At 43.3% G+C, this 11,201-nt stretch overlaps 1 pseudogene; it reads right to left on the bottom strand.

Annotated features, from left to right (window-relative positions):
* Positions 1–4,225: 4,225 nt before the first annotated feature.
* On the bottom strand, positions 4,226–6,187 carry LOC146982236 (uncharacterized; annotated as a pseudogene).
* Between the last annotated feature and the right edge of the window lie 5,014 nt (positions 6,188–11,201).

Here is an 11,201-nt window from a genome sequence, read left to right as displayed (position 1 = left end):
GCAGGCTTTTCCCCCCAAAAAACGAATTAATCCTGTCAGAAATTAACACATTACTGTATGACTACATCTATTGTGATGCCCCACTGGATGCATTCCACAAATTAACATTGTTTATTTGTTTACAGACACTTATTTATTTAAGCAGGCTTTTAGTTAATGTGTTAAATTGTTTTATTCATTATATTTTTATGTTTTTACTGTTGTATTTTATTTTATTGTGAAGCCCTTTGTGATTTTTTCCGTGAAAAGTGCTATATTACGGAAGCGCATTGCATTCACTTGATAAAATAAAATTTAGACACCTGATAAAGAAAAAGGACACGTCTTCCGCTCTCAGTGGTACGGAAGCGTATGGCAATGATGGTGCTGTCACAGCTAATCTGCCAGTACTTCCTCCTGGGTCTGAGACACTGGGAGATACTAATGTTTCTTAGAAAAGAGGATGGTATCACCATAAGTATGTCTACATTGCGCAGGCATCTCAAGGCTTTAGGTTTGTTCAGGCGGAAAGCGCAGACTGACGTGCTGGATGTGGCTATATTTCTGCAGGAGCAGCTGAACCAGCACGGTATGCTTCATGGATACAAGTTCATGCATTTGAAATGCATCCAATCTGGTTTGGTAGTGACTCAGCGAACTGTACGGCACCTGTTAAAAATCCTAGACCCTCAAGGAGTACAGCTGAGGCAACGGAACCGTCTAAGAAGACGCCTGTACATAAACCCAGGCCCCAACTTCCTATGGCATGTCGATTCCTACGACAAGCTAAAACCATATGGAATATGTATTAACGGTGCCGTTGATGGATTTTCGCGTATGGTCATGTGGCTGCATGCTTACACCACAAATAGCAACCCCAGAGTTATTTCTGGTTACTTCATTGATGAAGTAGAAGACAGGAGCGGCACTCCCACACGAATCAGGGCGGACCTGGGCACTGAGAACCGCTCAGTGGAGCAGATGCAGATGCTTTTAAGAGGTAACCATGACGACGAGTTCAGTGAGAGATGCTCAAGTAACCATAACCAAAGGATCGAACAGTGGTGGGGATTTTTAAGAAAACACCATGCTCAATACTGGATGAATGTTTTTCAAGATCTAAAGGACCATGACCATTTCTCAGGAGACTTTGTCGACAAAAATCTCATACAGTTCACATGCTTGGAAATAATTGAGGTAGGCTAAGTCTTCCTCCCCTTTTGGTTGAATTAAGATAACACTTTAAATGAGTATGAATTAGCCTATGTCTAATTGTTAACTTCACTGGACTACAGTTGTTTTATTCTGTCAATAACTGGCAATCTGTTCATATGCCCAGTTGTGCTATTTTACTGCAGCTGTGCCTGTGACCATTTCTCCTCTCCATGCTGTTACAATTCCAATGTGACTATGAATCCCATTTTCTTCCTGAACTTCTTAAGAAATTTTGTTGCAAAAAGACTCACATTCAACAGCTTTATTATTTCTTTGTTCAAACCTCACATGAGCTTCAACTGAGATTTAGAATTAATATTACACAGAAAGACTGTATTGTCCCATCTATTAGAACCTTCACGGTCCCTAGTCTGGGGAGGAGAATAACTGTAGCAGCCTATGGATAGTATGGGATAATTTAAAAGATGTGCACATTTAAACTAAGTTGTTGTTGTTTTTTGCTTTGTTTGCTTTTCTTCTTTTAGAGAGAGCTGCAGGACGTTGCTCACCTGTGGAATTGCCACAGAATTCGTCCCAGTAGGAATGCAGTTTCCCCAAGTGGACGACCACTACTGATGTAGGGGAGAGTGGGGTAATGTGAGACACCCCCTATATCTAGAAAATGGAACACATTTATGGTCATCTGACCATTATGTTTTCAAGCCCCTTCAATTTCCCCATGGTCATGAAGAAGAGGACCTCATGATGCTGTGGAAAGCATGTTTTTTTCACAAAAATATGATTTTTGCATGTAAAAGTAAATTTTCTTGGTGTCAACTTAATCAACTGTTGTGCCAAAGCAAATTGATTCATGTAGAAAAACTTACTTGATACATGATGATGAACTACCAACACATACAACCATGTGATGATGCTGGCTGAAAATTAGCCTGAATTTCTAAGAGAGGTCGTTTTTTCTACAGTGGGGGTGTTGGGGTAAAGTGAGACAAATGCTGCGGGGTAAAGTGAGACCATGGATGTATTATAATAAATCCAAGAGTGAGACACTGTGAGCACACCACACACAAAGATTTACCCTAGAATTTCGTCCCCCAAGCCAGAAATCTTGCGTGATCAAACATGATCTGTAGCCACACTGCTTTGTTATGCTATGTGCTCTCAGTCAGCTCACTTCTTTATTGGTTACATTCAATTTTAGTCACATTCCACTTTGTCGGCTCCCCCCACAAACAAAAGGACTTTTGATCAAAATGGTCACAATTGTCGGGTCTTACAATCTGACCCCCAGACTATCTAACTGGTCCTATCTGTCATTTGAATGTTAATTAAAACATTTTGTGTTGTATTTGATTTTGTTCTGAGTCACTTTGTGTTGAGAAAACAAAAGTGCTTAATTGACCAATCCCCATGATTCTGTTACTAGTCCGACATTAGTTTTGGGATGTGTGGTTGTTAAGCTAGCTGTCAGGATTCTAACTGTTACAACATGTGTTGTTATGGTAGTTTCAGAGTGGAAAAAGTAAGTGGATCAGTTTACCCCATTGATTTCTCTGGTTTGTCTCAGTTTACCCCTGAGCTGGGGTAAAGTGAGACACAAGACCACTTTTTTTAAAACAATCATATTTTCACTGTCTTTCGTCCTGAATACATTCTGATAATTTCCATTGCTAGGAAACATCCTGAATTAATGGGAAATGTGTAAATTTTACTGATAAATCATTTTAGCTTACTTAGAGGTGAGCAAATGTAAAAAGTGTCTCACTTTACCCCACTCTCCCCTACAGGCTTCCCTGTTTGGCACCACAGACTACATCAAGGCAGTATCCTATCAGCAGATACAGGCTTGTAGAGAGGAATGCCTGCCAAGAGGTCCACATCCATGTGATGAGACTGTTTTTGACATTTGTTGCCTTGCGATGTCAGAAAACCACCTGCAACCACCCACTTCTCCCGAGGAGGCAGTTGAACTCTACCTTTTCTTACGGGCCTACATCCACACTCAGCTTTAATATTAAGTAGTGCTTAAGACCTAGCACCAAAGTCTATCCAGGACCCCAGATCCCTAGATCCCTTTGTTCATAAAAGGTCAGAAAATAGTAATTGATGTTAAAAAAGTATTGGCTTATTGATCTTCTGTCGATTGAGTTTGTGATTGAGTTGTTGGTTTTATTGTGTGTTCTTGTGTGAATAATCAACTTACTATAATCTTTGTCATAATTGTAGTCCTGGTTAAAACCAATTAAGTTTCTAAAAAATAAAAACTTTTTTTGTAATTTGTGTTGTATTAACTGAATACACATTGATAACTGGCACCTAACACAAGAAAATTCATACAAGATGAAGTAAAGAACACATTTTATTAATAGCACTTAAGTCAATCGACATAAAAAAAAAGAATTAAGTCAGGACATTGTAACTCATTTTACAACAACCACTAACAGGGCTTGCCATTACTATGAACATTTCATTTATCAAAAACTTCATTGGGGCAGCCTACGAATATAATACTGCCTCCACCCAGAACAACCCATTTAATTATTTGTATAAAACATTTCTCTTGCTTATTATTTGAAAATAACTCATAACTGAGTAGAATTAAAACCACAGAACACAATGCTGGTACTTTCAAGTTTTCAAGTTGTGTGATGTGAGGAGCCAGCAACATGCTTTTGAAACCATCACTCAGAATTTTTTTTTTTAACATCTGTTTCAACTGAACATTAACATAACAATTTTTTAGGGGCTGTGGCACTTATAAGAGCACATGCTATGAATTAACATGAGATAATTGCTCTTTTATAAAAATAAAAAAAAGATTCTCTTGAGGTTACCTCATGGCTTCTTATGCACAGTTAAGTATAGCTATGAAATGTACAACTTGAAGACGAGTCTGGTATAAAAAAAAAGTGCAATTTGACTCAGCATTTTGGGACTTCATTTCTGAAACAAAACATTTCTTCAATCTTCTTCTGCCTGAGGTTTAAAATATTGAAGAGTGCAAGTTCGATTACATTCAGAATGTCAACATGGACCCTGCCTGGTGCGTACACCAATTACATGTCATTTCTAACTACACAATATCCATAGTGTAATAGTTACTCATCAGTACATTCTCCATCTCCACACGTAACTCAGGGTAGGAGTTATATGTACAGGGTAACTCCAATACTGATCCACAGGTGTGTGCAACTGGTCGACGTTGCAGTCCCTCCAAAGCTGTAAATATGACTTCTATTTTTGTGACACAGATGATATCAGAACCTGTAACAAATCTCAGCAACCTTCTGAGACCTGCTTCATCCAGTCCTCGCACGTACTGCTGTAAAAATCCAAGGGCTTGTCTCTCAGCTGGAGTCGCTGGACTTGCTTCAATTAGCTTCAGGACTTTCCGGCAAGTTGGTTTTTTGTCTGCATACATGTTCTGTATTTTTTCTGTTGTGGTTATGGTGGTCTTCAGGAGTTGTGCTGCAACTGCTGACATGTTATCAAGAGCATACTTTGGCTGCTGTATTATTTGTTTGTGTGCTACTTGAAGGAGGACTGCTTTTAGGTTGGCTTGTGATGGAACAGATTTCACTCCCAGGCGATCCAGCATTTCTAATAAATCATCCTGGCCATCACTATCAAGGTCTCCCCCTAAGGCAGCGGTTATGAGCTCTCTCTCACACTGACTCAGGTACAGCATCAAAGACTCAAACAGTGAATCAGTGGACACAGCATGCTCTCCAAATATCAGTGCTGTGGTAAATGCTGGGGCTAGGCGCAACGGAAAGTATCCCTGATCCAGAAATTGGTGACAGGGATGGCACCCTCATTTCTGCCCCCTCTGCTGCAGAATCCAAAAACTCAGTCCAAAAAGCAGCGAAAGCATCTCTGGATACACCATCTGCATCCCTTTCATTGACAAAAGAAAACTTTAAAGGGTACTTTAAAATCATGTCATCTTTAAACTGACAAATCATTTCCTCTAGGAGGTTTGCTCTATGAAGTTTAACATTAACATAATGTAGGTCAAAGCCTGCATCCAAATTTGAGTTGTCAGTAAGTTGATCATGGTCCTCTGACACACGGATGGATGTGGAGGTGGCACCGGAGATGACCTCTTCAACTGGGACAGCATCATCCGTCTGGATCTCTGAGGGTAGGATGTCTCCTAAGACAGGAGAGGATGTGTACAGGGCAACACTGACAATATCCTCAGTGGAAAAGAAGATTGGAACAGTGTCATCCAACTGGCTTGCAGATGATACATCTAAAATGCCACCAATGATCACCTCTGAATCATCAGAGGTGAGATCAACATTTGAGTTTTCAACTGTGCCAGATTGTTCTCTTTGCGGTTCATTCAGTGTGGCTGGCTTTTCTTGGTGCTCATCAGAATTGGTCTGTCTCTGCTGCTCTTCCATGGTGACATCACAGTAGTCACTTTTCCTGTCTGCATCTGTGTCAGATGAGTCTACGAAGCATGTTGTGCTTAGGTAGAACCGTAAAATCCCAAATTTTGACACTGTGTACAACTCACCAACAGTAACGCTCTCATCAAGGTGTGCTTCCTTAAAGTCATAAATATCATGTAGGAAGTCTTCCCACTTTCCTATTTTTGATTCACCACCTGGAAAAAACAGTTCTTTGGCATGTGACAAAATGTCTGCTTTGGTTGCCTTCTTGGATACATCAAGTGTCCTAGTGCCACCACCAGAACACTTCCTCATTTGTTTTCCATCATGGATCCACCCTAACTCAATTTTTCTTGAACTCTTAACAGCATTTTTAGAACGGCTTGGTTTTTTTGCACTCTTTGCAGGCCACGATTCTTGGTCAGACTCCTCATCTTGACTTGCTGTTGCTGTCCTTAGTTTCTTGCGAAGTTTTTCAAGAAGGGACATCCTTGAACTATTGTCTTTTTGTTTTTCTTTGTCCAGACAGTATCGCCTCAGAGCAATCCTGTCCCCATAAACTGGTATATAGCGTGCAAGGTAGGCATCATCTACACTATATTACCAAAAGTATTCGCTCACCTGCCTTTACTCATTCTATGAACTGAAGTGCCATCCCATTCCTAACTCATAGAATTCAATATGATGTCGGTCCACCTTTTGCAGCTATTACAGCTTCAACTCTTCTGGGAAGACTGTCCACAAGGTTGAGGAGAGTGTTTATAGGAATTTTTGACCATTCTTCCAAAAGCGCATTGGTGAGGTCACACACTGATGTTGGTCGAGAAGGCCTGGCTCTCAGTCTCCGCTCTAATTCATCCCAAAGGTGTTCTATCGGGTTCAGGTCAGGACTCTGTGCAGGCCAGTCAAGTTCATCCACACCAGACTCTGTCATCCACGTCTTTATGGACCTTGCTTTGTGCACTGGTGCACAGTCATGTTGGAAGAGGAAGGGGCCCGCTCCAAACTGTTCCCACAAGGTTGGGAGCATGGAATTGTCCAAAATGTTTTGGTATCCTGAAGCATTCAAAGTTCCTTTCACTGGAACTAAGGGGCCAAGCCCAGCTCCTGAAAAACAACCCCATACCATAATTCCTCCTCCACCAAATTTCACAGTCGGCACAATGCAATCTGAAATGCACCGTTCTCCTGGCAACCTCCAAACCCAGACTCGTCCATCAGATTGCTAGATGGAAAAGCGTCATCACTCCAAAGAACGCGTCTCCACTGCTCTAGAGGCCAGTGGCGGCGTGCTTTACACCATTGCATCCGACGCCTTGCATTGCACTTGGTGATGTGTGGCTTGGCTGCAGCTGCTCGGCCATGGAAACCCATTCCATGAAGCTCTCTGCGTACTGTACTTGGGCTAATCTGAAGGTCACATGAAGTTTGTAGCTCTGTAGCAATTGACTGTGCAGAAAGTTGGCGACCTCTTTGCACTATGCGCTTCAGCATCCGCTGACCCCTCTCCGTCACTTTACGTGGCCTACCACTTCGTGGCTGAGTTGCTGTTGTTCCCAAACGCTTCCATTTTGTTATAATAGAGCTGACAGTTGACTGTGGAATATTTAGGAGCGAGGAAATTTCACGACTGGATTTGTTGCACAAGTGGCATCCTATGACAGTTCCACGCTGGAATTCACTGAGCTCCTGAGAGCGGCCCATTCTTTCACAAATGTCTTGTTTCACAGTCTGCATGCCTGAGTGCTTGAATTTATACACCTGGGGCCAGGCCAAGTGATTAGGACACCTGATTCTGATCATTTGAATGGGTGAGCGAATACTTTTGGTAATATAGTGTATTTCTCTGATCAGCGATGAGTCAATCTGTGAAGAAACATTAAAAAATATAAGTCAACTTTAAATAAACTGCCAGTTAATTTGTATCTGAGTATCAGTATACTGTTATATACTAGGACTGAACAATTCATTGAAATTCAATATGAATATCGCAATATGAACCTCTGCAATTGTGATTCTGCAGTGACCAACCTCATCCTCTCATCCCTCTCCTACACCTCCTCCTCTCCTCCAACACCACCTCACCTCCTCTGCATCTTAACTTCCACCTCTAATTTTACAAATCATATTATATTTTGAAAATCAGTCAAAATGATTGCAAATGTTTATTTAAAGCTGGCCTGTGGAGTTTATACATATAAAACAATGTCCGTTACATTGCAGCCACTGCCAAACGACTTATTAGGATGATCATTGAACGCATCTCCACCACACAACAGTCCCTGGTTTACCCAGGAGCGCAATTGCCTCTGAGGAGCGACTTTCCCGCGCTGTCGCACAGGGAATTACGCATGCAACGCAACGTTCGGATTTGACGTAGGGTTTAGAGCGCTGGTAAACAGAAGAGAAGAAGAACATGTTATCTTATTTTTGTCTAGTCTGATATGCAGCCGGTGGAAGCACTGACACTGCAGCCACCGGAGCGGAGGAGACCCGACGGCGGATTCGTCCCGCCCCCCTCCCCCCCGACACGCACCGCACCGTAACTGGAGAGATCCACCCGGTGAGCGTTCAGAGTCGACCACCGTACCCCCCGCCCCCCCTCTCGCTGACCTCCGCGGTCCTGGACCGCACAGGTACCAGGAGACCAAGACCCCCTGTCATGTCGGTCCTCCGCCCTCTCTGATCCGCCGCTAGTTGCAAGAGCCCCGCGGAGCCGAGTCTCTCCCTCCTCTCCCACACTTCAGCACCTGTCCTGGGCTACAGCTTGGCTCGCTCCACCCTCCTTTACTTTTGAAGTAGCTATAACTAATAATAATGCAACGTATAGCCTAACTATACACGCGTATGAGTGATCAGAACAGTAAATTGTTTACACTACTTTTAAAAGGAGTAAAGTCATTTACGAGGAGCGAGCCGAGCCGACACGGTGCAGTCTATGGGTGCAGCCCAGGACAGGTGCTGAAGTGCGGATGAGAGGAGGACAGACCGGGCAGGAGCAATACAGAGGCGTCTCGTCGGTCCTCGGCCGTCTTTAATGTCCCGAGACACCCCTTTCAATCCGTTTAAGGTTATGTGTTTGTGTTTAGGGAGGCTATATTTGCTTAGAATATTTTTTGGCAACCAGAAAAGCAATGTTGGACCCGGCGTGGCGGCGCCATCACACTCGCTCGCAAAAAAAAAAGACAAGAAAAAAGGAAAGAAAAAACGCACTTACACACATTTTGGAGGAGGGAAGCGCGTCACAGCATCATTTTTATTAAATCATAGTTTTCTCTAAATTAAGACAGTGTGCGGGACTATTTTTCACCCAGCCCCCCCCCCCAAAATGTAGGCCTATGTATAAAAACATGAAAATAAATTGCGTGTAGGCCTAGATATCGTTTAGGGATTTTTTTTTTTTTTTTTACTAAACGTTTACAGTTTCATTCCGTGTAAACGTTTACACATGTATAAGGTCACACCCCTAAATAAATGCCAAAGCTGAATGACCACAACTTTTTTTTCTCTTCCTACTTCGCCAGTCACCTGGTTGCCTGGTTACCTGCACTTACCGTTCGGGGGGGGAGGGAGGGAGGGAGGGAGGGAAGGGGGGGGTTCAACGTCATCGAACGGCGCAGGCTGACTGTTGCAGTAGCCTACTCGAAAAAAAACACGGCTGATGGCTCGTAATGAGCAAAGCTCCACAGGGCAGCTTTAAACTGTTCAGCCCTATATACCAAATAGCCTAAGTAGAATCATGACTTTTCCATGCTTTTTTCCAACATTGTCATTTCTGAATTAATGAATGAATGATTGAATTAATTAATTAATTAATGTATGAATGAATGAAGTCAAACATTTAGCTCGCCCACGCTCCTTAACGTAACAAAACTTGCAGTGATTTGATAAAACGCATATTTACTCTCTTGCACACACACAGACACACACGGTTGCAAAACTGTGTGGCAATTCCCTGTCCACCGTGTGTGATCAGCTGTGCAGGTAACGTCACAACAACATCAACAACAACATACAACCAGCACACACGTGAAAATTGGCTACAACACAGATAGACTAATAAGACAGACTTTGTCAGCTCATAATTCTAAATTGTCCTATTTGTTAGTGGCTAATAACGTATCTGGGTTCTTGCCATGAAAAGTGGAATTAACCTACCTTGTCTTGTTGCATTTGGTTAATGTTTTCCTCTGCAACACCTCGCTGCCGGAGAAAATCCCACAGACCCTCTGCCATTTCCTCGGTTTCCTTGAAATACAGATTTGTTGCTTCATCAACAATCGGCAGGCTCCTTGCTAGCTACGCTACAGCTTACAACAACTCAATCATTCATGTCAGCCATGTCATGAATTTACCTCTCGTGGATGACTCGTCGTGGATGAAGCGGTCCCGCGTGAAGCAGTGGCTAATGTGGCATCTTTTTCTTATCTCATAAGATCTCGTAATTATGAGATCAGGATCTCGTAATTATGAGAAGATAAGGTGTCTAAATTTTATTTTATCAAGTGAATGCAATGCGCTTCCGTACTATATAGATAAACCTTACTTATTTACACAGACAGACAGACAGACAGACACACACACACACACACACACACGGACGGACGGACGGAGGGGCAGGCAGGCAGGCAGGCACGGATGGACGGACGCGCGCACACACACACTCATCACACATCGCTCATTATTAATAATAGCTACTGTATGTTCTTGTTATGATGTTTAAGTTCTGTGATTTCTGACTGACTGTGAATGTGTACGGGCAGGTAGCATATGGTTGGATGAGAAACTGAGGGGCCTGGGTGAGTGTGAGGAAGACAGTCCTGTCTGTGTGTGTGTGTGTGTAGGTGAGTGAGTGAGGAGGAGCAGAGGAAGAAGTGAGAGCTGTCAGATAAGTTTGTGTTATGTTGTTGTAGTCGTCGGGTCGGACGCTACAATTTCCTTTCGGTGCCGTTAACCGACTGTGCCAGATGCGCCAGAGCGCGCACCTCTGTGCCAGGCTTGCGCTCAGCGATTTGTGTTTATTAATTTTAACAGAGCGCGAGAGAGATTAACACAAACATTCACACAGGCTACATGGGCGCATGACATCTGTCCGACTACCCATTTCTCCGACCACCCATTTCTCCGACTTCGACCATACATTTCTTTATTTTTGCGTCATCAGTCCGACCTCCCACTTCTCCGACTTAAGTAGCCCTAACCCTTAACCTTACCCTAAACCTAACCTCAACACTGTAGAATGGGTAGTCGGACTTGTGGGCAGTCGGACTGACGTATGCTCCCCAGTCTACACACATACGGGCTACACATGATACACATACCCACAGACACACAGCTGAGGGGCCGAGGCACGGCACGGAGTGCGCGTTTGGTGGCGTGCCCCCCAGGGTGCTCAACCTGGTCAGTGGAGCACCCACGGAATCGGCGCTGCATGGAAGACCGACAGACACACACACAGACAGACACAAAGCCTCTGACTGCTGGATCAAACCACCACTGCATACGTTGTGCGTTGTACCGCAGCGCGCGCTGATTGACTTGAATGGGGCTGCTGCATTGCTACAATGTGCATGCCTGTTTGTTTACAACAGAACAGCTGTAGTAAGAACACGTGGACTATTATTGTGAGTCTGAATCAGTGACAGCAAT

The sequence above is a fragment of the Trachurus japonicus genome, chromosome 8 (assembly GCF_045865225.1).
Source record: "Trachurus japonicus isolate A0001 chromosome 8, Traja_1.0".
NCBI lineage: Eukaryota > Metazoa > Chordata > Actinopteri > Carangiformes > Carangidae > Trachurus > Trachurus japonicus.
This window is presented reverse-complemented; position numbering and strand designations above follow the sequence as displayed.